We start from the raw sequence: 23,367 nt of genomic DNA on the forward strand, positions 1-23,367 counted from the left end.
GAGCGTCCCGCCCGCCCTGGGCTGCGAGGTGGCCCACCACTCCGCCACCCCCGGGTCCCCGAGGCCTCCTGTCGCCTGCCTGGGCGGGCGGCAGGGCCCTGCCGGAGAGGGCTGGCCGCCGGCATGGCGGTAAGGCGCAGGCGCCAGCGAAGCTGGGCCTCAAGAGGCACCGCGCGGGCCCCTCCTGCGTCTACGGCCATACCACCCTGAACGCGCCCGATCTCGTCTGATCTCGGAAGCTAAGCAGGGTCGGGCCTGGTTAGTACTTGGATGGGAGACCGCCTGGGAATACCGGGTGCTGTAGGCTTTTTGCCTCCCGCTCCGCCTTCTCCTTTAGTCGCCCGCCGCCTCCGCCCCCGCCCCCGCCCCCGCCCCCGCCGGGCACCGCTGCAGGCCCCACCTCCTCCGGCCCCTCCCACCACAGCGCGCCAGAGGGGGCGCTCTCCGCCTGCCTGGCCGGCCAGGCGGCCAGAAGGCGGCCCTGGAAGGCAGCCGCATCCCAGCCGCTCCCGGGGTGGCTGGCCTGAACCCAGACTCCGCCTCAGGCCCGGGTGCCGGCCGTGCGGCCCGCGAGCCCCTTGACCTGCACCTGGCCGCCCCCACTAGCGCCCAGCCCCGGCGCAGCCACCTATCTGCCGGTGTGTCTCTCCACAGCTCCCTCCGGAAAAAGCCCCCCCTCCGCCGTTTCGCCACGGCCGAGTGCGGGAGCGGGGTCGTGGGCCAGGACTCGTTCTCCGAACCGGCCGACCACTAGGCACCGGGAACAGTGCTCGGCAGTTGGCGTGGATGCAAGTGTGGCCTTGCTGGCTGTAATGGGCCATGCCAACACAATGGTGGCTCCCAGTGGATTCGGGGCAACTGCCGTCGGGCAGGAGGGCCGGCCCGGCCACGGCTAGGTTGTGCCTAGCACTGCGTGAGTGGACAGGGTTGGTAATGCCCGAGGGACCTAGGGCCAAGGGACATTAAGCCTCCGGGGCCACGTCCTTGTGAGCATCAAGCGGGACCTGGGGCGGAGCGCCAAGCACCTACGGGCCTGGAGGATCCCGCCTGACCTGAGCTGCGAGGTCGCCCTTGACTATGCAACCCCTGGGTCCCTGAGGCCTCCTGTCGCCAGCCTGGGCGGGCGGCAGGGCCTTGCTGAAGAGGGCTGACCGCCGAGCAGGGAGCAAGTCGCCAGCACCAGCGAAGCAAAGCCTCAAGAGGCACCCCGTGGCCCCGGCTGCCCTCTAAGGCCATACCACCCTGAACGCGCCCCATCTCGTCTGATCGCGGAAGCTAAGCAGGGTCGGGCCTGGTTAGTACTTGGATGGGAGACCGCCTGGGAATACCGGGTGCTGTAGGCTTCTTGCCTCCCGCTCCGCCTTCTCCTTTAGTCGCCCGCCGCCTCCGCCGCCGCCCCCGCCCCCGCCGAGCAGCGCTGCAGGCCCCACCTCCTCCGGCCCCTCCCACCACAGCGCGCCAGAGGGGGCGCTCCGCGCCGGCCTGGCCGGCCAGGCGGCCAGAAGGCGGCCCTGGAAGGCAGCCGCCACCCCAGCCGCTCCCGTGGTGGCTGGCCCGGACCCAGACTCCGCCGCAGGCCGGGGTGCCGTCCGTGCGGCCCACGAAGCCCTCGACCTGCACTTGGCCGCCCCCACCGGAGCCCAGCCGCGCCGCAGCCCCCTGTCTGCCCGTGTGTATCTCCACAGCTCCCTCCGGAAAAAGCCCACCCTCCGCCGTTTCGCCACGGCCGGGGGCGGGAGCGGGGGCGGGGGCTGGGACCGGTTCGCTGGGCTGGCTAGACACCAGGCGCCGGGTCCTGTGCTCGGCGGGTGGCGTGGGGGCAAGGGTGGCCTTGCTGGGGCTAAGGGGCCGTGCCGGCTCAATGGTGGCTCCCAGTGGGTTAAGGGCCGACTGCCGTCGGGCAGGAGGGCCGGCCAGGCCGTGGCTGGGCTGCGCCTAGCACTGTGTGGATTGACAGGGTGGGGAATGCACAAGGGACCGAGGGCCACAGGCCCTTAAGCCTCCGGGGCCAAGTCCTGTGAGCGTTGAGCGGCTCTGGGGCGGAGGGCCAAGCGCCTACAGGCCTGGAGGGTCCCGCCTGACCTGAGCTGCGAAGTCGCCCACAACTCCACCACCCCCGGGCCCTCGAGGCCTCCTGTCGCTTGCCTGGGCGGACGGCAGGGCCGCGCCGGAGAGGGTTGGCTGCCGGGCTGGCGGTGAGTCGCCAGCACCAGCGAAGCTAAGCCTCAAGAGGCACACCGTGGCCCCCGCTGCATTCTACGGCCACACCTCCCTGAACGCACCACACCTCGTCTGATCTCGGAAGCTAATCAGGGTCTGGCCTGTTTCGTACCTGGATGGGAGACCACATGGGAATACCGAGTGCTGTAGGCTTTTTTGCCTCCCGCTCCGCCTTGACATTTAGTGGCCCGCGGCCGAGGCCGCCTCCGCCCCCGCTGAGCACCGCTGCAGGCCTCACCTCCTCACGTCCCTCCCAACACAGCGCGCCGGAGGGATCGCTCCCCGCCGAGCTGGCTGGACATGCGGCCAGAATGCGGCCCTGGAAGGCAGCCGCCACCCCAGCCGCTCCCGTGGTGGCTGGCCCGGACCCAGACTCCGCCGCAGGCCGGGGTGCCGTCCGTGCGGCCCGCGAGGCCCTCGACCTGCACTTGGCCGCCCCCACCGGAGCCCAGCCGCGCCGCAGCCCCCTGTCTGCCCGTGTGTCTCTCCACAGCTCCCTCCGGAAAAAGCCCCCCCCTCCGCCGTTTCGCCACGGCCGGGGGCGGGAGCGGGGGCGGGGGCCGGGGCCGCTTCTCCGGGCCTGCCGGCCACCAGGGCCGGGGTCCTGTGCTCGGCGGGCGGCGTGGGGGCAAGGGGAGGCCTTGCTGGGGCTAAGGGGCCGTGCCCACTCCATGGTGGCTCCCAGTGGCTTCGGGCCAGCTGCTGCCCGGCCGGAGGGCCGGCCCGGCCGTGGCCGGGCTGCGCCTAACTCCGCGTGGGCGGGCAGGGGGGGATGCCCAAGGGACCGCGGCCGCCGGGCCCTGAAGCCTCCGGGGCCGCGTCCCTGTGAGCGTCGAGCGGGATCTGCGGCGGGGCGCCAAGCGCCGACGGGCCTGGAGCGTCCCGCCCGCCCTGGGCTGCGAGGTGGCCCACCACTCCGCCACCCCCGGGTCCCCGAGGCCTCCTGTCGCCTGCCTGGGCGGGCGGCAGGGCCCTGCCGGAGAGGGCTGGCCGCCGGCATGGCGGTAAGGCGCAGGCGCCAGCGAAGCTGGGCCTCAAGAGGCACCGCGCGGGCCCCTCCTGCGTCTACGGCCATACCACCCTGAACGCGCCCGATCTCGTCTGATCTCGGAAGCTAAGCAGGGTCGGGCCTGGTTAGTACTTGGATGGGAGACCGCCTGGGAATACCGGGTGCTGTAGGCTTTTTGCCTCCCGCTCCGCCTTCTCCTTTAGTCGCCCGCCGCCTCCGCCCCCGCCCCCGCCCCCGCCCCCGCCGGGCACCGCTGCAGGCCCCACCTCCTCCGGCCCCTCCCACCACAGCGCGCCAGAGGGGGCGCTCTCCGCCTGCCTGGCCGGCCAGGCGGCCAGAAGGCGGCCCTGGAAGGCAGCCGCATCCCAGCCGCTCCCGGGGTGGCTGGCCTGAACCCAGACTCCGCCTCAGGCCCGGGTGCCGGCCGTGCGGCCCGCGAGCCCCTTGACCTGCACCTGGCCGCCCCCACTAGCGCCCAGCCCCGGCGCAGCCACCTATCTGCCGGTGTGTCTCTCCACAGCTCCCTCCGGAAAAAGCCCCCCCTCCGCCGTTTCGCCACGGCCGAGTGCGGGAGCGGGGTCGTGGGCCAGGACTCGTTCTCCGAACCGGCCGACCACTAGGCACCGGGAACAGTGCTCGGCAGTTGGCGTGGATGCAAGTGTGGCCTTGCTGGCTGTAATGGGCCATGCCAACACAATGGTGGCTCCCAGTGGATTCGGGGCAACTGCCGTCGGGCAGGAGGGCCGGCCCGGCCACGGCTAGGTTGTGCCTAGCACTGCGTGAGTGGACAGGGTTGGTAATGCCCGAGGGACCTAGGGCCAAGGGACATTAAGCCTCCGGGGCCACGTCCTTGTGAGCATCAAGCGGGACCTGGGGCGGAGCGCCAAGCACCTACGGGCCTGGAGGATCCCGCCTGACCTGAGCTGCGAGGTCGCCCTTGACTATGCAACCCCTGGGTCCCTGAGGCCTCCTGTCGCCAGCCTGGGCGGGCGGCAGGGCCTTGCTGAAGAGGGCTGACCGCCGAGCAGGGAGCAAGTCGCCAGCACCAGCGAAGCAAAGCCTCAAGAGGCACCCCGTGGCCCCGGCTGCCCTCTAAGGCCATACCACCCTGAACGCGCCCCATCTCGTCTGATCGCGGAAGCTAAGCAGGGTCGGGCCTGGTTAGTACTTGGATGGGAGACCGCCTGGGAATACCGGGTGCTGTAGGCTTCTTGCCTCCCGCTCCGCCTTCTCCTTTAGTCGCCCGCCGCCTCCGCCGCCGCCCCCGCCCCCGCCGAGCAGCGCTGCAGGCCCCACCTCCTCCGGCCCCTCCCACCACAGCGCGCCAGAGGGGGCGCTCCGCGCCGGCCTGGCCGGCCAGGCGGCCAGAAGGCGGCCCTGGAAGGCAGCCGCCACCCCAGCCGCTCCCGTGGTGGCTGGCCCGGACCCAGACTCCGCCGCAGGCCGGGGTGCCGTCCGTGCGGCCCACGAAGCCCTCGACCTGCACTTGGCCGCCCCCACCGGAGCCCAGCCGCGCCGCAGCCCCCTGTCTGCCCGTGTGTATCTCCACAGCTCCCTCCGGAAAAAGCCCACCCTCCGCCGTTTCGCCACGGCCGGGGGCGGGAGCGGGGGCGGGGGCTGGGACCGGTTCGCTGGGCTGGCTAGACACCAGGCGCCGGGTCCTGTGCTCGGCGGGTGGCGTGGGGGCAAGGGTGGCCTTGCTGGGGCTAAGGGGCCGTGCCGGCTCAATGGTGGCTCCCAGTGGGTTAAGGGCCGACTGCCGTCGGGCAGGAGGGCCGGCCAGGCCGTGGCTGGGCTGCGCCTAGCACTGTGTGGATTGACAGGGTGGGGAATGCACAAGGGACCGAGGGCCACAGGCCCTTAAGCCTCCGGGGCCAAGTCCTGTGAGCGTTGAGCGGCTCTGGGGCGGAGGGCCAAGCGCCTACAGGCCTGGAGGGTCCCGCCTGACCTGAGCTGCGAAGTCGCCCACAACTCCACCACCCCCGGGCCCTCGAGGCCTCCTGTCGCTTGCCTGGGCGGACGGCAGGGCCGCGCCGGAGAGGGTTGGCTGCCGGGCTGGCGGTGAGTCGCCAGCACCAGCGAAGCTAAGCCTCAAGAGGCACACCGTGGCCCCCGCTGCATTCTACGGCCACACCTCCCTGAACGCACCACACCTCGTCTGATCTCGGAAGCTAATCAGGGTCTGGCCTGTTTCGTACCTGGATGGGAGACCACATGGGAATACCGAGTGCTGTAGGCTTTTTTGCCTCCCGCTCCGCCTTGACATTTAGTGGCCCGCGGCCGAGGCCGCCTCCGCCCCCGCTGAGCACCGCTGCAGGCCTCACCTCCTCACGTCCCTCCCAACACAGCGCGCCGGAGGGATCGCTCCCCGCCGAGCTGGCTGGACATGCGGCCAGAATGCGGCCCTGGAAGGCAGCCGCCACCCCAGCCGCTCCCGTGGTGGCTGGCCCGGACCCAGACTCCGCCGCAGGCCGGGGTGCCGTCCGTGCGGCCCGCGAGGCCCTCGACCTGCACTTGGCCGCCCCCACCGGAGCCCAGCCGCGCCGCAGCCCCCTGTCTGCCCGTGTGTCTCTCCACAGCTCCCTCCGGAAAAAGCCCCCCCCTCCGCCGTTTCGCCACGGCCGGGGGCGGGAGCGGGGGCGGGGGCCGGGGCCGCTTCTCCGGGCCTGCCGGCCACCAGGGCCGGGGTCCTGTGCTCGGCGGGCGGCGTGGGGGCAAGGGGGGGCCTTGCTGGGGCTAAGGGGCCGTGCCCACTCCATGGTGGCTCCCAGTGGCTTCGGGCCAGCTGCTGCCCGGCCGGAGGGCCGGCCCGGCCGTGGCCGGGCTGCGCCTAACTCCGCGTGGGCGGGCAGGGGGGGATGCCCAAGGGACCGCGGCCGCCGGGCCCTGAAGCCTCCGGGGCCGCGTCCCTGTGAGCGTCGAGCGGGATCTGCGGCGGGGCGCCAAGCGCCGACGGGCCTGGAGCGTCCCGCCCGCCCTGGGCTGCGAGGTGGCCCACCACTCCGCCACCCCCGGGTCCCCGAGGCCTCCTGTCGCCTGCCTGGGCGGGCGGCAGGGCCCTGCCGGAGAGGGCTGGCCGCCGGCATGGCGGTAAGGCGCAGGCGCCAGCGAAGCTGGGCCTCAAGAGGCACCGCGCGGGCCCCTCCTGCGTCTACGGCCATACCACCCTGAACGCGCCCGATCTCGTCTGATCTCGGAAGCTAAGCAGGGTCGGGCCTGGTTAGTACTTGGATGGGAGACCGCCTGGGAATACCGGGTGCTGTAGGCTTTTTGCCTCCCGCTCCGCCTTCTCCTTTAGTCGCCCGCCGCCTCCGCCCCCGCCCCCGCCCCCGCCCCCGCCGGGCACCGCTGCAGGCCCCACCTCCTCCGGCCCCTCCCACCACAGCGCGCCAGAGGGGGCGCTCTCCGCCTGCCTGGCCGGCCAGGCGGCCAGAAGGCGGCCCTGGAAGGCAGCCGCATCCCAGCCGCTCCCGGGGTGGCTGGCCTGAACCCAGACTCCGCCTCAGGCCCGGGTGCCGGCCGTGCGGCCCGCGAGCCCCTTGACCTGCACCTGGCCGCCCCCACTAGCGCCCAGCCCCGGCGCAGCCACCTATCTGCCGGTGTGTCTCTCCACAGCTCCCTCCGGAAAAAGCCCCCCCTCCGCCGTTTCGCCACGGCCGAGTGCGGGAGCGGGGTCGTGGGCCAGGACTCGTTCTCCGAACCGGCCGACCACTAGGCACCGGGAACAGTGCTCGGCAGTTGGCGTGGATGCAAGTGTGGCCTTGCTGGCTGTAATGGGCCATGCCAACACAATGGTGGCTCCCAGTGGATTCGGGGCAACTGCCGTCGGGCAGGAGGGCCGGCCCGGCCACGGCTAGGTTGTGCCTAGCACTGCGTGAGTGGACAGGGTTGGTAATGCCCGAGGGACCTAGGGCCAAGGGACATTAAGCCTCCGGGGCCACGTCCTTGTGAGCATCAAGCGGGACCTGGGGCGGAGCGCCAAGCACCTACGGGCCTGGAGGATCCCGCCTGACCTGAGCTGCGAGGTCGCCCTTGACTATGCAACCCCTGGGTCCCTGAGGCCTCCTGTCGCCAGCCTGGGCGGGCGGCAGGGCCTTGCTGAAGAGGGCTGACCGCCGAGCAGGGAGCAAGTCGCCAGCACCAGCGAAGCAAAGCCTCAAGAGGCACCCCGTGGCCCCGGCTGCCCTCTAAGGCCATACCACCCTGAACGCGCCCCATCTCGTCTGATCGCGGAAGCTAAGCAGGGTCGGGCCTGGTTAGTACTTGGATGGGAGACCGCCTGGGAATACCGGGTGCTGTAGGCTTCTTGCCTCCCGCTCCGCCTTCTCCTTTAGTCGCCCGCCGCCTCCGCCGCCGCCCCCGCCCCCGCCGAGCAGCGCTGCAGGCCCCACCTCCTCCGGCCCCTCCCACCACAGCGCGCCAGAGGGGGCGCTCCGCGCCGGCCTGGCCGGCCAGGCGGCCAGAAGGCGGCCCTGGAAGGCAGCCGCCACCCCAGCCGCTCCCGTGGTGGCTGGCCCGGACCCAGACTCCGCCGCAGGCCGGGGTGCCGTCCGTGCGGCCCACGAAGCCCTCGACCTGCACTTGGCCGCCCCCACCGGAGCCCAGCCGCGCCGCAGCCCCCTGTCTGCCCGTGTGTATCTCCACAGCTCCCTCCGGAAAAAGCCCACCCTCCGCCGTTTCGCCACGGCCGGGGGCGGGAGCGGGGGCGGGGGCTGGGACCGGTTCGCTGGGCTGGCTAGACACCAGGCGCCGGGTCCTGTGCTCGGCGGGTGGCGTGGGGGCAAGGGTGGCCTTGCTGGGGCTAAGGGGCCGTGCCGGCTCAATGGTGGCTCCCAGTGGGTTAAGGGCCGACTGCCGTCGGGCAGGAGGGCCGGCCAGGCCGTGGCTGGGCTGCGCCTAGCACTGTGTGGATTGACAGGGTGGGGAATGCACAAGGGACCGAGGGCCACAGGCCCTTAAGCCTCCGGGGCCAAGTCCTGTGAGCGTTGAGCGGCTCTGGGGCGGAGGGCCAAGCGCCTACAGGCCTGGAGGGTCCCGCCTGACCTGAGCTGCGAAGTCGCCCACAACTCCACCACCCCCGGGCCCTCGAGGCCTCCTGTCGCTTGCCTGGGCGGACGGCAGGGCCGCGCCGGAGAGGGTTGGCTGCCGGGCTGGCGGTGAGTCGCCAGCACCAGCGAAGCTAAGCCTCAAGAGGCACACCGTGGCCCCCGCTGCATTCTACGGCCACACCTCCCTGAACGCACCACACCTCGTCTGATCTCGGAAGCTAATCAGGGTCTGGCCTGTTTCGTACCTGGATGGGAGACCACATGGGAATACCGAGTGCTGTAGGCTTTTTTGCCTCCCGCTCCGCCTTGACATTTAGTGGCCCGCGGCCGAGGCCGCCTCCGCCCCCGCTGAGCACCGCTGCAGGCCTCACCTCCTCACGTCCCTCCCAACACAGCGCGCCGGAGGGATCGCTCCCCGCCGAGCTGGCTGGACATGCGGCCAGAATGCGGCCCTGGAAGGCAGCCGCCACCCCAGCCGCTCCCGTGGTGGCTGGCCCGGACCCAGACTCCGCCGCAGGCCGGGGTGCCGTCCGTGCGGCCCGCGAGGCCCTCGACCTGCACTTGGCCGCCCCCACCGGAGCCCAGCCGCGCCGCAGCCCCCTGTCTGCCCGTGTGTCTCTCCACAGCTCCCTCCGGAAAAAGCCCCCCCCTCCGCCGTTTCGCCACGGCCGGGGGCGGGAGCGGGGGCGGGGGCCGGGGCCGCTTCTCCGGGCCTGCCGGCCACCAGGGCCGGGGTCCTGTGCTCGGCGGGCGGCGTGGGGGCAAGGGGGGGCCTTGCTGGGGCTAAGGGGCCGTGCCCACTCCATGGTGGCTCCCAGTGGCTTCGGGCCAGCTGCTGCCCGGCCGGAGGGCCGGCCCGGCCGTGGCCGGGCTGCGCCTAACTCCGCGTGGGCGGGCAGGGGGGGATGCCCAAGGGACCGCGGCCGCCGGGCCCTGAAGCCTCCGGGGCCGCGTCCCTGTGAGCGTCGAGCGGGATCTGCGGCGGGGCGCCAAGCGCCGACGGGCCTGGAGCGTCCCGCCCGCCCTGGGCTGCGAGGTGGCCCACCACTCCGCCACCCCCGGGTCCCCGAGGCCTCCTGTCGCCTGCCTGGGCGGGCGGCAGGGCCCTGCCGGAGAGGGCTGGCCGCCGGCATGGCGGTAAGGCGCAGGCGCCAGCGAAGCTGGGCCTCAAGAGGCACCGCGCGGGCCCCTCCTGCGTCTACGGCCATACCACCCTGAACGCGCCCGATCTCGTCTGATCTCGGAAGCTAAGCAGGGTCGGGCCTGGTTAGTACTTGGATGGGAGACCGCCTGGGAATACCGGGTGCTGTAGGCTTTTTGCCTCCCGCTCCGCCTTCTCCTTTAGTCGCCCGCCGCCTCCGCCCCCGCCCCCGCCCCCGCCCCCGCCGGGCACCGCTGCAGGCCCCACCTCCTCCGGCCCCTCCCACCACAGCGCGCCAGAGGGGGCGCTCTCCGCCTGCCTGGCCGGCCAGGCGGCCAGAAGGCGGCCCTGGAAGGCAGCCGCATCCCAGCCGCTCCCGGGGTGGCTGGCCTGAACCCAGACTCCGCCTCAGGCCCGGGTGCCGGCCGTGCGGCCCGCGAGCCCCTTGACCTGCACCTGGCCGCCCCCACTAGCGCCCAGCCCCGGCGCAGCCACCTATCTGCCGGTGTGTCTCTCCACAGCTCCCTCCGGAAAAAGCCCCCCCTCCGCCGTTTCGCCACGGCCGAGTGCGGGAGCGGGGTCGTGGGCCAGGACTCGTTCTCCGAACCGGCCGACCACTAGGCACCGGGAACAGTGCTCGGCAGTTGGCGTGGATGCAAGTGTGGCCTTGCTGGCTGTAATGGGCCATGCCAACACAATGGTGGCTCCCAGTGGATTCGGGGCAACTGCCGTCGGGCAGGAGGGCCGGCCCGGCCACGGCTAGGTTGTGCCTAGCACTGCGTGAGTGGACAGGGTTGGTAATGCCCGAGGGACCTAGGGCCAAGGGACATTAAGCCTCCGGGGCCACGTCCTTGTGAGCATCAAGCGGGACCTGGGGCGGAGCGCCAAGCACCTACGGGCCTGGAGGATCCCGCCTGACCTGAGCTGCGAGGTCGCCCTTGACTATGCAACCCCTGGGTCCCTGAGGCCTCCTGTCGCCAGCCTGGGCGGGCGGCAGGGCCTTGCTGAAGAGGGCTGACCGCCGAGCAGGGAGCAAGTCGCCAGCACCAGCGAAGCAAAGCCTCAAGAGGCACCCCGTGGCCCCGGCTGCCCTCTAAGGCCATACCACCCTGAACGTGCCCCATCTCGTCTGATCGCGGAAGCTAAGCAGGGTCGGGCCTGGTTAGTACTTGGATGGGAGACCGCCTGGGAATACCGGGTGCTGTAGGCTTTTTGCCTCCCGCTCCGCCTTCTCCTTTAGTCGCCCGCCGCCTCCGCCGCCGCCCCCGCCCCCGCCGAGCAGCGCTGCAGGCCCCACCTCCTCCGGCCCCTCCCACCACAGCGCGCCAGAGGGGGCGCTCCGCGCCGGCCTGGCCGGCCAGGCGGCCAGAAGGCGGCCCTGGAAGGCAGCCGCCACCCCAGCCGCTCCCGTGGTGGCTGGCCCGGACCCAGACTCCGCCGCAGGCCGGGGTGCCGTCCGTGCGGCCCACGAAGCCCTCGACCTGCACTTGGCCGCCCCCACCGGAGCCCAGCCGCGCCGCAGCCCCCTGTCTGCCCGTGTGTATCTCCACAGCTCCCTCCGGAAAAAGCCCACCCTCCGCCGTTTCGCCACGGCCGGGGGCGGGAGCGGGGGCGGGGGCTGGGACCGGTTCGCTGGGCTGGCTAGACACCAGGCGCCGGGTCCTGTGCTCGGCGGGTGGCGTGGGGGCAAGGGTGGCCTTGCTGGGGCTAAGGGGCCGTGCCGGCTCAATGGTGGCTCCCAGTGGGTTAAGGGCCGACTGCCGTCGGGCAGGAGGGCCGGCCAGGCCGTGGCTGGGCTGCGCCTAGCACTGTGTGGATTGACAGGGTGGGGAATGCACAAGGGACCGAGGGCCACAGGCCCTTAAGCCTCCGGGGCCAAGTCCTGTGAGCGTTGAGCGGCTCTGGGGCGGAGGGCCAAGCGCCTACAGGCCTGGAGGGTCCCGCCTGACCTGAGCTGCGAAGTCGCCCACAACTCCACCACCCCCGGGCCCTCGAGGCCTCCTGTCGCTTGCCTGGGCGGACGGCAGGGCCGCGCCGGAGAGGGTTGGCTGCCGGGCTGGCGGTGAGTCGCCAGCACCAGCGAAGCTAAGCCTCAAGAGGCACACCGTGGCCCCCGCTGCATTCTACGGCCACACCTCCCTGAACGCACCACACCTCGTCTGATCTCGGAAGCTAATCAGGGTCTGGCCTGTTTCGTACCTGGATGGGAGACCACATGGGAATACCGAGTGCTGTAGGCTTTTTTGCCTCCCGCTCCGCCTTGACATTTAGTGGCCCGCGGCCGAGGCCGCCTCCGCCCCCGCTGAGCACCGCTGCAGGCCTCACCTCCTCACGTCCCTCCCAACACAGCGCGCCGGAGGGATCGCTCCCCGCCGAGCTGGCTGGACATGCGGCCAGAATGCGGCCCTGGAAGGCAGCCGCCACCCCAGCCGCTCCCGTGGTGGCTGGCCCGGACCCAGACTCCGCCGCAGGCCGGGGTGCCGTCCGTGCGGCCCGCGAGGCCCTCGACCTGCACTTGGACGCCCCCACCGGAGCCCAGCCGCGCCGCAGCCCCCTGTCTGCCCGTGTGTCTCTCCACAGCTCCCTCCGGAAAAAGCCCCCCCCTCCGCCGTTTCGCCACGGCCGGGGGCGGGAGCGGGGGCGGGGGCCGGGGCCGCTTCTCCGGGCCTGCCGGCCACCAGGGCCGGGGTCCTGTGCTCGGCGGGCGGCGTGGGGGCAAGGGGGGGCCTTGCTGGGGCTAAGGGGCCGTGCCCACTCCATGGTGGCTCCCAGTGGCTTCGGGCCAGCTGCTGCCCGGCCGGAGGGCCGGCCCGGCCGTGGCCGGGCTGCGCCTAACTCCGCGTGGGCGGGCAGGGGGGGATGCCCAAGGGACCGCGGCCGCCGGGCCCTGAAGCCTCCGGGGCCGCGTCCCTGTGAGCGTCGAGCGGGATCTGCGGCGAGGCGCCAAGCGCCGACGGGCCTGGAGCGTCCCGCCCGCCCTGGGCTGCGAGGTGGCCCACCACTCCGCCACCCCCGGGTCCCCGAGGCCTCCTGTCGCCTGCCTGGGCGGGCGGCAGGGCCCTGCCGGAGAGGGCTGGCCGCCGGCATGGCGGTAAGGCGCAGGCGCCAGCGAAGCTGGGCCTCAAGAGGCACCGCGCGGGCCCCTCCTGCGTCTACGGCCATACCACCCTGAACGCGCCCGATCTCGTCTGATCTCGGAAGCTAAGCAGGGTCGGGCCTGGTTAGTACTTGGATGGGAGACCGCCTGGGAATACCGGGTGCTGTAGGCTTTTTGCCTCCCGCTCCGCCTTCTCCTTTAGTCGCCCGCCGCCTCCGCCCCCGCCCCCGCCCCCGCCCCCGCCGGGCACCGCTGCAGGCCCCACCTCCTCCGGCCCCTCCCACCACAGCGCGCCAGAGGGGGCGCTCTCCGCCTGCCTGGCCGGCCAGGCGGCCAGAAGGCGGCCCTGGAAGGCAGCCGCATCCCAGCCGCTCCCGGGGTGGCTGGCCTGAACCCAGACTCCGCCTCAGGCCCGGGTGCCGGCCGTGCGGCCCGCGAGCCCCTTGACCTGCACCTGGCCGCCCCCACTAGCGCCCAGCCCCGGCGCAGCCACCTATCTGCCGGTGTGTCTCTCCACAGCTCCCTCCGGAAAAAGCCCCCCCTCCGCCGTTTCGCCACGGCCGAGTGCGGGAGCGGGGTCGTGGGCCAGGACTCGTTCTCCGAACCGGCCGACCACTAGGCACCGGGAACAGTGCTCGGCAGTTGGCGTGGATGCAAGTGTGGCCTTGCTGGCTGTAATGGGCCATGCCAACACAATGGTGGCTCCCAGTGGATTCGGGGCAACTGCCGTCGGGCAGGAGGGCCGGCCCGGCCACGGCTAGGTTGTGCCTAGCACTGCGTGAGTGGACAGGGTTGGTAATGCCCGAGGGACCTAGGGCCAAGGGACATTAAGCCTCCGGGGCCACGTCCTTGTGAGCATCAAGCGGGACCTGGGGCGGAGCGCCAAGCACCTACGGGCCTGGAGGATCCCGCCTGACCTGAGCTGCGAGGTCGCCCTTGACTATGCAACCCCTGGGTCCCTGAGGCCTCCTGTCGCCAGCCTGGGCGGGCGGCAGGGCCTTGCTGAAGAGGGCTGACCGCCGAGCAGGGAGCAAGTCGCCAGCACCAGCGAAGCAAAGCCTCAAGAGGCACCCCGTGGCCCCGGCTGCCCTCTAAGGCCATACCACCCTGAACGTGCCCCATCTCGTCTGATCGCGGAAGCTAAGCAGGGTCGGGCCTGGTTAGTACTTGGATGGGAGACCGCCTGGGAATACCGGGTGCTGTAGGCTTTTTGCCTCCCGCTCCGCCTTCTCCTTTAGTCGCCCGCCGCCTCCGCCGCCGCCCCCGCCCCCGCCGAGCAGCGCTGCAGGCCCCACCTCCTCCGGCCCCTCCCACCACAGCGCGCCAGAGGGGGCGCTCCGCGCCGGCCTGGCCGGCCAGGCGGCCAGAAGGCGGCCCTGGAAGGCAGCCGCCACCCCAGCCGCTCCCGTGGTGGCTGGCCCGGACCCAGACTCCGCCGCAGGCCGGGGTGCCGTCCGTGCGGCCCACGAAGCCCTCGACCTGCACTTGGCCGCCCCCACCGGAGCCCAGCCGCGCCGCAGCCCCCTGTCTGCCCGTGTGTATCTCCACAGCTCCCTCCGGAAAAAGCCCACCCTCCGCCGTTTCGCCACGGCCGGGGGCGGGAGCGGGGGCGGGGGCTGGGACCGGTTCGCTGGGCTGGCTAGACACCAGGCGCCGGGTCCTGTGCTCGGCGGGTGGCGTGGGGGCAAGGGTGGCCTTGCTGGGGCTAAGGGGCCGTGCCGGCTCAATGGTGGCTCCCAGTGGGTTAAGGGCCGACTGCCGTCGGGCAGGAGGGCCGGCCAGGCCGTGGCTGGGCTGCGCCTAGCACTGTGTGGATTGACAGGGTGGGGAATGCACAAGGGACCGAGGGCCACAGGCCCTTAAGCCTCCGGGGCCAAGTCCTGTGAGCGTTGAGCGGCTCTGGGGCGGAGGGCCAAGCGCCTACAGGCCTGGAGGGTCCCGCCTGACCTGAGCTGCGAAGTCGCCCACAACTCCACCACCCCCGGGCCCTCGAGGCCTCCTGTCGCTTGCCTGGGCGGACGGCAGGGCCGCGCCGGAGAGGGTTGGCTGCCGGGCTGGCGGTGAGTCGCCAGCACCAGCGAAGCTAAGCCTCAAGAGGCACACCGTGGCCCCCGCTGCATTCTACGGCCACACCTCCCTGAACGCACCACACCTCGTCTGATCTCGGAAGCTAATCAGGGTCTGGCCTGTTTCGTACCTGGATGGGAGACCACATGGGAATACCGAGTGCTGTAGGCTTTTTTGCCTCCCGCTCCGCCTTGACATTTAGTGGCCCGCGGCCGAGGCCGCCTCCGCCCCCGCTGAGCACCGCTGCAGGCCTCACCTCCTCACGTCCCTCCCAACACAGCGCGCCGGAGGGATCGCTCCCCGCCGAGCTGGCTGGACATGCGGCCAGAATGCGGCCCTGGAAGGCAGCCGCCACCCCAGCCGCTCCCGTGGTGGCTGGCCCGGACCCAGACTCCGCCGCAGGCCGGGGTGCCGTCCGTGCGGCCCGCGAGGCCCTCGACCTGCACTTGGACGCCCCCACCGGAGCCCAGCCGCGCCGCAGCCCCCTGTCTGCCCGTGTGTCTCTCCACAGCTCCCTCCGGAAAAAGCCCCCCCCTCCGCCGTTTCGCCACGGCCGGGGGCGGGAGCGGGGGCGGGGGCCGGGGCCGCTTCTCCGGGCCTGCCGGCCACCAGGGCCGGGGTCCTGTGCTCGGCGGGCGGCGTGGGGGCAAGGGGGGGCCTTGCTGGGGCTAAGGGGCCGTGCCCACTCCATGGTGGCTCCCAGTGGCTTCGGGCCAGCTGCTGCCCGGCCGGAGGGCCGGCCCGGCCGTGGCCGGGCTGCGCCTAACTCCGCGTGGGCGGGCAGGGGGGGATGCCCAAGGGACCGCGGCCGCCGGGCCCTGAAGCCTCCGGGGCCGCGTCCCTGTGAGCGTCGAGCGGGATCTGCGGCGGGGCGCCAAGCGCCGACGGGCCTGGAGCGTCCCGCCCGCCCTGGGCTGCGAGGTGGCCCACCACTCCGCCACCCCCGGGTCCCCGAGGCCTCCTGTCGCCTGCCTGGGCGGGCGGCAGGGCCCTGCCGGAGAGGGCTGGCCGCCGGCATGGCGGTAAGGCGCAGGCGCCAGCGAAGCTGGGCCTCAAGAGGCACCGCGCGGGCCCCTCCTGCGTCTACGGCCATACCACCCTGAACGCGCCCGATCTCGTCTGATCTCGGAAGCTAAGCAGGGTCGGGCCTGGTTAGTACTTGGATGGGAGACCGCCTGGGAATACCGGGTGCTGTAGGCTTTTTGCCTCCCGCTCCGCCTTCTCCTTTAGTCGCCCGCCGCCTCCGCCCCCGCCCCCGCCCCCGCCCCCGCCGGGCACCGCTGCAGGCCCCACCTCCTCCGGCCCCTCCCACCACAGCGCGCCAGAGGGGGCGCTCTCCGCCTGCCTGGCCGGCCAGGCGGCCAGAAGGCGGCCCTGGAAGGCAGCCGCATCCCAGCCGCTCCCGGGGTGGCTGGCCTGAACCCAGACTCCGCCTCAGGCCCGGGTGCCGGCCGTGCGGCCCGCGAGCCCCTTGACCTGCACCTGGCCGCCCCCACTAGCGCCCAGCCCCGGCGCAGCCACCTATCTGCCGGTGTGTCTCTCCACAGCTCCCTCCGGAAAAAGCCCCCCCTCCGCCGTTTCGCCACGGCCGAGTGCGGGAGCGGGGTCGTGGGCCAGGACTCGTTCTCCGAACCGGCCGACCACTAGGCACCGGGAACAGTGCTCGGCAGTTGGCGTGGATGCAAGTGTGGCCTTGCTGGCTGTAATGGGCCATGCCAACACAATGGTGGCTCCCAGTGGATTCGGGGCAACTGCCGTCGGGCAGGAGGGCCGGCCCGGCCACGGCTAGGTTGTGCCTAGCACTGCGTGAGTGGACAGGGTTGGTAATGCCCGAGGGACCTAGGGCCAAGGGACATTAAGCCTCCGGGGCCACGTCCTTGTGAGCATCAAGCGGGACCTGGGGCGGAGCGCCAAGCACCTACGGGCCTGGAGGATCCCGCCTGACCTGAGCTGCGAGGTCGCCCTTGACTATGCAACCCCTGGGTCCCTGAGGCCTCCTGTCGCCAGCCTGGGCGGGCGGCAGGGCCTTGCTGAAGAGGGCTGACCGCCGAGCAGGGAGCAAGTCGCCAGCACCAGCGAAGCAAAGTCTCAAGAGGCACCCCGTGGCCCCGGCTGCCCTCTAAGGCCATACCACCCTGAACGCGCCCCATCTCGTCTGATCGCGGAAGCTAAGCAGGGTCGGGCCTGGTTAGTACTTGGATGGGAGACCGCCTGGGAATACCGGGTGCTGTAGGCTTCTTGCCTCCCGCTCCGCCTTCTCCTTTAGTCGCCCGCCGCCTCCGCCGCCGCCCCCGCCCCCGCCGAGCAGCGCTGCAGGCCCCACCTCCTCCGGCCCCTCCCACCACAGCGCGCCAGAGGGGGCGCTCCGCGCCGGCCTGGCCGGCCAGGCGGCCAGAAGGCGGCCCTGGAAGGCAGCCGCCACCCCAGCCGCTCCCGTGGTGGCTGGCCCGGACCCAGACTCCGCCGCAGGCCGGGGTGCCGTCCGTGCGGCCCACGAAGCCCTCGACCTGCACTTGGCCGCCCCCACCGGAGCCCAGCCGCGCCGCAGCCCCCTGTCTGCCCGTGTGTATCTCCACAGCTCCCTCCGGAAAAAGCCCACCCTCCGCCGTTTCGCCACGGCCGGGGGCGGGAGCGGGGGCGGGGGCTGGGACCGGTTCGCTGGGCTGGCTAGACACCAGGCGCCGGGTCCTGTGCTCGGCGGGTGGCGTGGGGGCAAGGGTGGCCTTGCTGGGGCTAAGGGGCCGTGCCGGCTCAATGGTGGCTCCCAGTGGGTTAAGGGCCGACTGCCGTCGGGCAGGAGGGCCGGCCAGGCCGTGGCTGGGCTGCGCCTAGCACTGTGTGGATTGACAGGGTGGGGAATGCACAAGGGACCGAGGGCCACAGGCCCTTAAGCCTCCGGGGCCAAGTCCTGTGAGCGTTGAGCGGCTCTGGGGCGGAGGGCCAAGCGCCTACAGGCCTGGAGGGTCCCGCCTGACCTGAGCTGCGAAGTCGCCCACAACTCCACCACCCCCGGGCCCTCGAGGCCTCCTGTCGCTTGCCTGGGCGGACGGCAGGGCCGCGCCGGAGAGGGTTGGCTGCCGGGCTGGCGGTGAGTCGCCAGCACCAGCGAAGCTAAGCCTCAAGAGGCACACCGTGGCCCCCGCTGCATTCTACGGCCACACCTCCCTGAACGCACCACACCTCGTCTGATCTCGGAAGCTAATCAGGGTCTGGCCTGTTTCGTACCTGGATGGGAGACCACATGGGAATACCGAGTGCTGTAGGCTTTTTTGCCTCCCGCTCCGCCTTGACATTTAGTGGCCCGCGGCCGAGGCCGCCTCCGCCCCCGCTGAGCACCGCTGCAGGCCTCACCTCCTCACGTCCCTCCCAACACAGCGCGCCGGAGGGATCGCTCCCCGCCGAGCTGGCTGGACATGCGGCCAGAATGCGGCCCTGGAAGGCAGCCGCCACCCCAGCCGCTCCCGTGGTGGCTGGCCCGGACCCAGACTCCGCCGCAGGCCGGGGTGCCGTCCGTGCGGCCCGCGAGGCCCTCGACCTGCACTTGGCCGCCCCCACCGGAGCCCAGCCGCGCCGCAGCCCCCTGTCTGCCCGTGTGTCTCTCCACAGCTCCCTCCGGAAAAAGCCCCCCCCTCCGCCGTTTCGCCACGGCCGGGGGCGGGAGCGGGGGCGGGGGCCGGGGCCGCTTCTCCGGGCCTGCCGGCCACCAGGGCCGGGGTCCTGTGCTCGGCGGGCGGCGTGGGGGCAAGGGGGGGCCTTGCTGGGGCTAAGGGGCCGTGCCCACTCCATGGTGGCTCCCAGTGGCTTCGGGCCAGCTGCTGCCCGGCCGGAGGGCCGGCCCGGCCGTGGCCGGGCTGCGCCTAACTCCGCGTGGGCGGGCAGGGGGGGATGCCCAAGGGACCGCGGCCGCCGGGCCCTGAAGCCTCCGGGGCCGCGTCCCTGTGAGCGTCGAGCGGGATCTGCGGCGGGGCGCCAAGCGCCGACGGGCCTGGAGCGTCCCGCCCGCCCTGGGCTGCGAGGTGGCCCACCACTCCGCCACCCCCGGGTCCCCGAGGCCTCCTGTCGCCTGCCTGGGCGGGCGGCAGGGCCCTGCCGGAGAGGGCTGGCCGCCGGCATGGCGGTAAGGCGCAGGCGCCAGCGAAGCTGGGCCTCAAGAGGCACCGCGCGGGCCCCTCCTGCGTCTACGGCCATACCACCCTGAACGCGCCCGATCTCGTCTGATCTCGGAAGCTAAGCAGGGTCGGGCCTGGTTAGTACTTGGATGGGAGACCGCCTGGGAATACCGGGTGCTGTAGGCTTTTTGCCTCCCGCTCCGCCTTCTCCTTTAGTCGCCCGCCGCCTCCGCCCCCGCCCCCGCCCCCGCCCCCGCCGGGCACCGCTGCAGGCCCCACCTCCTCCGGCCCCTCCCACCACAGCGCGCCAGAGGGGGCGCTCTCCGCCTGCCTGGCCGGCCAGGCGGCCAGAAGGCGGCCCTGGAAGGCAGCCGCATCCCAGCCGCTCCCGGGGTGGCTGGCCTGAACCCAGACTCCGCCTCAGGCCCGGGTGCCGGCCGTGCGGCCCGCGAGCCCCTTGACCTGCACCTGGCCGCCCCCACTAGCGCCCAGCCCCGGCGCAGCCACCTATCTGCCGGTGTGTCTCTCCACAGCTCCCTCCGGAAAAAGCCCCCCCTCCGCCGTTTCGCCACGGCCGAGTGCGGGAGCGGGGTCGTGGGCCAGGACTCGTTCTCCGAACCGGCCGACCACTAGGCACCGGGAACAGTGCTCGGCAGTTGGCGTGGATGCAAGTGTGGCCTTGCTGGCTGTAATGGGCCATGCCAACACAATGGTGGCTCCCAGTGGATTCGGGGCAACTGCCGTCGGGCAGGAGGGCCGGCCCGGCCACGGCTAGGTTGTGCCTAGCACTGCGTGAGTGGACAGGGTTGGTAATGCCCGAGGGACCTAGGGCCAAGGGACATTAAGCCTCCGGGGCCACGTCCTTGTGAGCATCAAGCGGGACCTGGGGCGGAGCGCCAAGCACCTACGGGCCTGGAGGATCCCGCCTGACCTGAGCTGCGAGGTCGCCCTTGACTATGCAACCCCTGGGTCCCTGAGGCCTCCTGTCGCCAGCCTGGGCGGGCGGCAGGGCCTTGCTGAAGAGGGCTGACCGCCGAGCAGGGAGCAAGTCGCCAGCACCAGCGAAGCAAAGCCTCAAGAGGCACCCCGTGGCCCCGGCTGCCCTCTAAGGCCATACCACCCTGAACGCGCCCCATCTCGTCTGATCTCGGAAGCTAAGCAGGGTCGGGCCTGGTTAGTACTTGGATGGGAGACCGCCTGGGAATACCGGGTGCTGTAGGCTTCTTGCCTCCCGCTCCGCCTTCTCCTTTAGTCGCCCGCCGCCTCCGCCCCCGCCCCCGCCCCCGCCGGGCAGCGCTGCAGGCCCCACCTCCTCCGGCCCCTCCCACCACAGCGCGCCAGAGGGGGCGCTCCGCGCCGGCCTGGCCGGCCAGGCGGCCAGAAGGCGGCCCTGGAAGGCAGCCGCCACCCCAGCCGCTCCCGTGGTGGCTGGCCCGGACCCAGACTCCGCCGCAGGCCGGGGTGCCGTCCGTGCGGCCCACGAAGCCCTCGACCTGCACTTGGCCGCCCCCACCGGAGCCCAGCCGCGCCGCAGCCCCCTGTCTGCCCGTGTGTATCTCCACAGCTCCCTCCGGAAAAAGCCCACGCTCCGCCGTTTCGCCACGGCCGGGGGCGGGAGCGGGGGCGGGGGCTGGGACCGGTTCGCTGGGCTGGCTAGACACCAGGCGCCGGGTCCTGTGCTCGGCGGGTGGCGTGGGGGCAAGGGTGGCCTTGCTGGGGCTAAGGGGCCGTGCCGGCTCAATGGTGGCTCCCAGTGGGTTAAGGGCCGACTGCCGTCGGGCAGGAGGGCCGGCCAGGCCGTGGCTGGGCTGCGCCTAGCACTGTGTGGATTGACAGGGTGGGGAATGCACAAGGGACCGAGGGCCACAGGCCCTTAAGCCTCCGGGGCCAAGTCCTGTGAGCGTTGAGCGGCTCTGGGGCGGAGGGCCAAGCGCCTACAGGCCTGGAGGGTCCCGCCTGACCTGAGCTGCGAAGTCGCCCACAACTCCACCACCCCCGGGCCCTCGAGGCCTCCTGTCGCTTGCCTGGGCGGACGGCAGGGCCGCGCCGGAGAGGGTTGGCTGCCGGGCTGGCGGTGAGTCGCCAGCACCAGCGAAGCTAAGCCTCAAGAGGCACACCGTGGCCCCCGCTGCATTCTACGGCCACACCTCCCTGAACGCACCACACCTCGTCTGATCTCGGAAGCTAATCAGGGTCTGGCCTGTTTCGTACCTGGATGGGAGACCACATGGGAATACCGAGTGCTGTAGGCTTTTTTGCCTCCCGCTCCGCCTTGACATTTAGTGGCCCGCGGCCGAGGCCGCCTCCGCCCCCGCTGAGCACCGCTGCAGGCCTCACCTCCTCACGTCCCTCCCAACACAGCGCGCCGGAGGGATCGCTCCCCGCCGAGCTGGCTGGACATGCGGCCAGAATGCGGCCCTGGAAGGCAGCCGCCACCCCAGCCGCTCCCGTGGTGGCTGGCCCGGACCCAGACTCCGCCGCAGGCCGGGGTGCCGTCCGTGCGGCCCGCGAGGCCCTCGACCTGCACTTGGCCGCCCCCACCGGAGCCCAGCCGCGCCGCAGCCCCCTGTCTGCCCGTGTGTCTCTCCACAGCTCCCTCCGGAAAAAGCCCCCCCCTCCGCCGTTTCGCCACGGCCGGGGGCGGGAGCGGGGGCGGGGGCCGGGGCCGCTTCTCCGGGCCTGCCGGCCACCAGGGCCGGGGTCCTGTGCTCGGCGGGCGGCGTGGGGGCAAGGGGGGGCCTTGCTGGGGCTAAGGGGCCGTGCCCACTCCATGGTGGCTCCCAGTGGCTTCGGGCCAGCTGCTGCCCGGCCGGAGGGCCGGCCCGGCCGTGGCCGGGCTGCGCCTAACTCCGCGTGGGCGGGCAGGGGGGGATGCCCAAGGGACCGCGGCCGCCGGGCCCTGAAGCCTCCGGGGCCGCGTCCCTGTGAGCGTCGAGCGGGATCTGCGGCGGGGCGCCAAGCGCCGACGGGCCTGGAGCGTCCCGCCCGCCCTGGGCTGCGAGGTGGCCCACCACTCCGCCACCCCCGGGTCCCCGAGGCCTCCTGTCGCCTGCCTGGGCGGGCGGCAGGGCCCTGCCGGAGAGGGCTGGCCGCCGGCATGGCGGTAAGGCGCAGGCGCCAGCGAAGCTGGGCCTCAAGAGGCACCGCGCGGGCCCCTCCTGCGTCTACGGCCATACCACCCTGAACGCGCCCGATCTCGTCTGATCTCGGAAGCTAAGCAGGGTCGGGCCTGGTTAGTACTTGGATGGGAGACCGCCTGGGAATACCGGGTGCTGTAGGCTTTTTGCCTCCCGCTCCGCCTTCTCCTTTAGTCGCCCGCCGCCTCCGCCCCCGCCCCCGCCCCCGCCCCCGCCGGGCACCGCTGCAGGCCCCACCTCCTCCGGCCCCTCCCACCACAGCGCGCCAGAGGGGGCGCTCTCCGCCTGCCTGGCCGGCCAGGCGGCCAGAAGGCGGCCCTGGAAGGCAGCCGCATCCCAGCCGCTCCCGGGGTGGCTGGCCTGAACCCAGACTCCGCCTCAGGCCCGGGTGCCGGCCGTGCGGCCCGCGAGCCCCTTGACCTGCACCTGGCCGCCCCCACTAGCGCCCAGCCCCGGCGCAGCCACCTATCTGCCGGTGTGTCTCTCCACAGCTCCCTCCGGAAAAAGCCCCCCCTCCGCCGTTTCGCCACGGCCGAGTGCGGGAGCGGGGTCGTGGGCCAGGACTCGTTCTCCGAACCGGCCGACCACTAGGCACCGGGAACAGTGCTCGGCAGTTGGCGTGGATGCAAGTGTGGCCTTGCTGGCTGTAATGGGCCATGCCAACACAATGGTGGCTCCCAGTGGATTCGGGGCAACTGCCGTCGGGCAGGAGGGCCGGCCCGGCCACGGCTAGGTTGTGCCTAGCACTGCGTGAGTGGACAGGGTTGGTAATGCCCGAGGGACCTAGGGCCAAGGGACATTAAGCCTCCGGGGCCACGTCCTTGTGAGCATCAAGCGGGACCTGGGGCGGAGCGCCAAGCACCTACGGGCCTGGAGGATCCCGCCTGACCTGAGCTGCGAGGTCGCCCTTGACTATGCAACCCCTGGGTCCCTGAGGCCTCCTGTCGCCAGCCTGGGCGGGCGGCAGGGCCTTGCTGAAGAGGGCTGACCGCCGAGCAGGGAGCAAGTCGCCAGCACCAGCGAAGCAAAGCCTCAAGAGGCACCCCGTGGCCCCGGCTGCCCTCTAAGGCCATACCACCCTGAACGTGCCCCATCTCGTCTGATCGCGGAAGCTAAGCAGGGTCGGGCCTGGTTAGTACTTGGATGGGAGACCGCCTGGGAATACCGGGTGCTGTAGGCTTCTTGCCTCCCGCTCCGCCTTCTCCTTTAGTCGCCCGCCGCCTCCGCCGCCGCCCCCGCCCCCGCCGAGCAGCGCTGCAGGCCCCACCTCCTCCGGCCCCTCCCACCACAGCGCGCCAGAGGGGGCGCTCCGCGCCGGCCTGGCCGGCCAGGCGGCCAGAAGGCGGCCCTGGAAGGCAGCCGCCACCCCAGCCGCTCCCGTGGTGGCTGGCCCGGACCCAGACTCCGCCGCAGGCCGGGGTGCCGTCCGTGCGGCCCACGAAGCCCTCGACCTGCACTTGGCCGCCCCCACCGGAGCCCAGCCGCGCCGCAGCCCCCTGTCTGCCCGTGTGTATCTCCACAGCTCCCTCCGGAAAAAGC

At 72.6% G+C, this 23,367-nt stretch overlaps 9 non-coding genes and 14 pseudogenes across 9 annotated transcripts; all 23 read left to right on the plus strand.

The window, feature by feature from the left end:
* The first annotated feature begins 188 nt into the window (after positions 1-188).
* LOC133083050 (5S ribosomal RNA) lies at positions 189-307 on the plus strand. The gene has a single exon (XR_009699115.1). It is a non-coding gene; the product is annotated as a 5S ribosomal RNA (ribosomal RNA).
* Positions 308-1,224: 917 nt separating this feature from the next.
* LOC133083124 (5S ribosomal RNA) lies at positions 1,225-1,343 on the plus strand (annotated as a pseudogene).
* Positions 1,344-2,254: 911 nt separating this feature from the next.
* Positions 2,255-2,373, plus strand: LOC133083239 (5S ribosomal RNA; annotated as a pseudogene).
* Positions 2,374-3,283: 910 nt separating this feature from the next.
* Positions 3,284-3,402, plus strand: LOC133083051 (5S ribosomal RNA). The gene has a single exon (XR_009699116.1). It is a non-coding gene; the product is annotated as a 5S ribosomal RNA (ribosomal RNA).
* Positions 3,403-4,319: 917 nt separating this feature from the next.
* Positions 4,320-4,438, plus strand: LOC133083125 (5S ribosomal RNA; annotated as a pseudogene).
* Positions 4,439-5,349: 911 nt separating this feature from the next.
* Positions 5,350-5,468, plus strand: LOC133083240 (5S ribosomal RNA; annotated as a pseudogene).
* Positions 5,469-6,378: 910 nt separating this feature from the next.
* On the plus strand, positions 6,379-6,497 carry LOC133083052 (5S ribosomal RNA). Its single transcript, XR_009699117.1, has one exon. It is a non-coding gene; the product is annotated as a 5S ribosomal RNA (ribosomal RNA).
* A 917-nt stretch (positions 6,498-7,414) lies between these two features.
* LOC133083127 (5S ribosomal RNA) lies at positions 7,415-7,533 on the plus strand (annotated as a pseudogene).
* Positions 7,534-8,444: 911 nt separating this feature from the next.
* Positions 8,445-8,563, plus strand: LOC133083241 (5S ribosomal RNA; annotated as a pseudogene).
* Positions 8,564-9,473: 910 nt separating this feature from the next.
* LOC133083053 (5S ribosomal RNA) lies at positions 9,474-9,592 on the plus strand. Its single transcript, XR_009699118.1, has one exon. It is a non-coding gene; the product is annotated as a 5S ribosomal RNA (ribosomal RNA).
* A 917-nt stretch (positions 9,593-10,509) lies between these two features.
* On the plus strand, positions 10,510-10,628 carry LOC133083169 (5S ribosomal RNA; annotated as a pseudogene).
* A 911-nt stretch (positions 10,629-11,539) lies between these two features.
* Positions 11,540-11,658, plus strand: LOC133083242 (5S ribosomal RNA; annotated as a pseudogene).
* A 910-nt stretch (positions 11,659-12,568) lies between these two features.
* LOC133083054 (5S ribosomal RNA) lies at positions 12,569-12,687 on the plus strand. The gene has a single exon (XR_009699119.1). It is a non-coding gene; the product is annotated as a 5S ribosomal RNA (ribosomal RNA).
* A 917-nt stretch (positions 12,688-13,604) lies between these two features.
* Positions 13,605-13,723, plus strand: LOC133083170 (5S ribosomal RNA; annotated as a pseudogene).
* Positions 13,724-14,634: 911 nt separating this feature from the next.
* On the plus strand, positions 14,635-14,753 carry LOC133083244 (5S ribosomal RNA; annotated as a pseudogene).
* A 910-nt stretch (positions 14,754-15,663) lies between these two features.
* LOC133083055 (5S ribosomal RNA) lies at positions 15,664-15,782 on the plus strand. The gene has a single exon (XR_009699120.1). It is a non-coding gene; the product is annotated as a 5S ribosomal RNA (ribosomal RNA).
* Positions 15,783-16,699: 917 nt separating this feature from the next.
* Positions 16,700-16,818, plus strand: LOC133083128 (5S ribosomal RNA; annotated as a pseudogene).
* Positions 16,819-17,729: 911 nt separating this feature from the next.
* Positions 17,730-17,848, plus strand: LOC133083245 (5S ribosomal RNA; annotated as a pseudogene).
* A 910-nt stretch (positions 17,849-18,758) lies between these two features.
* On the plus strand, positions 18,759-18,877 carry LOC133083056 (5S ribosomal RNA). Its single transcript, XR_009699121.1, has one exon. It is a non-coding gene; the product is annotated as a 5S ribosomal RNA (ribosomal RNA).
* Positions 18,878-19,794: 917 nt separating this feature from the next.
* Positions 19,795-19,913, plus strand: LOC133083110 (5S ribosomal RNA). The gene has a single exon (XR_009699173.1). It is a non-coding gene; the product is annotated as a 5S ribosomal RNA (ribosomal RNA).
* Positions 19,914-20,824: 911 nt separating this feature from the next.
* Positions 20,825-20,943, plus strand: LOC133083246 (5S ribosomal RNA; annotated as a pseudogene).
* Positions 20,944-21,853: 910 nt separating this feature from the next.
* Positions 21,854-21,972, plus strand: LOC133083057 (5S ribosomal RNA). Its single transcript, XR_009699122.1, has one exon. It is a non-coding gene; the product is annotated as a 5S ribosomal RNA (ribosomal RNA).
* Positions 21,973-22,889: 917 nt separating this feature from the next.
* On the plus strand, positions 22,890-23,008 carry LOC133083171 (5S ribosomal RNA; annotated as a pseudogene).
* The last annotated feature ends 359 nt before the right edge of the window (positions 23,009-23,367 follow it).

This window comes from Eubalaena glacialis, unplaced genomic scaffold (assembly GCF_028564815.1).
Source record: "Eubalaena glacialis isolate mEubGla1 unplaced genomic scaffold, mEubGla1.1.hap2.+ XY scaffold_248_1, whole genome shotgun sequence".
Lineage (NCBI taxonomy): Eukaryota > Metazoa > Chordata > Mammalia > Artiodactyla > Balaenidae > Eubalaena > Eubalaena glacialis.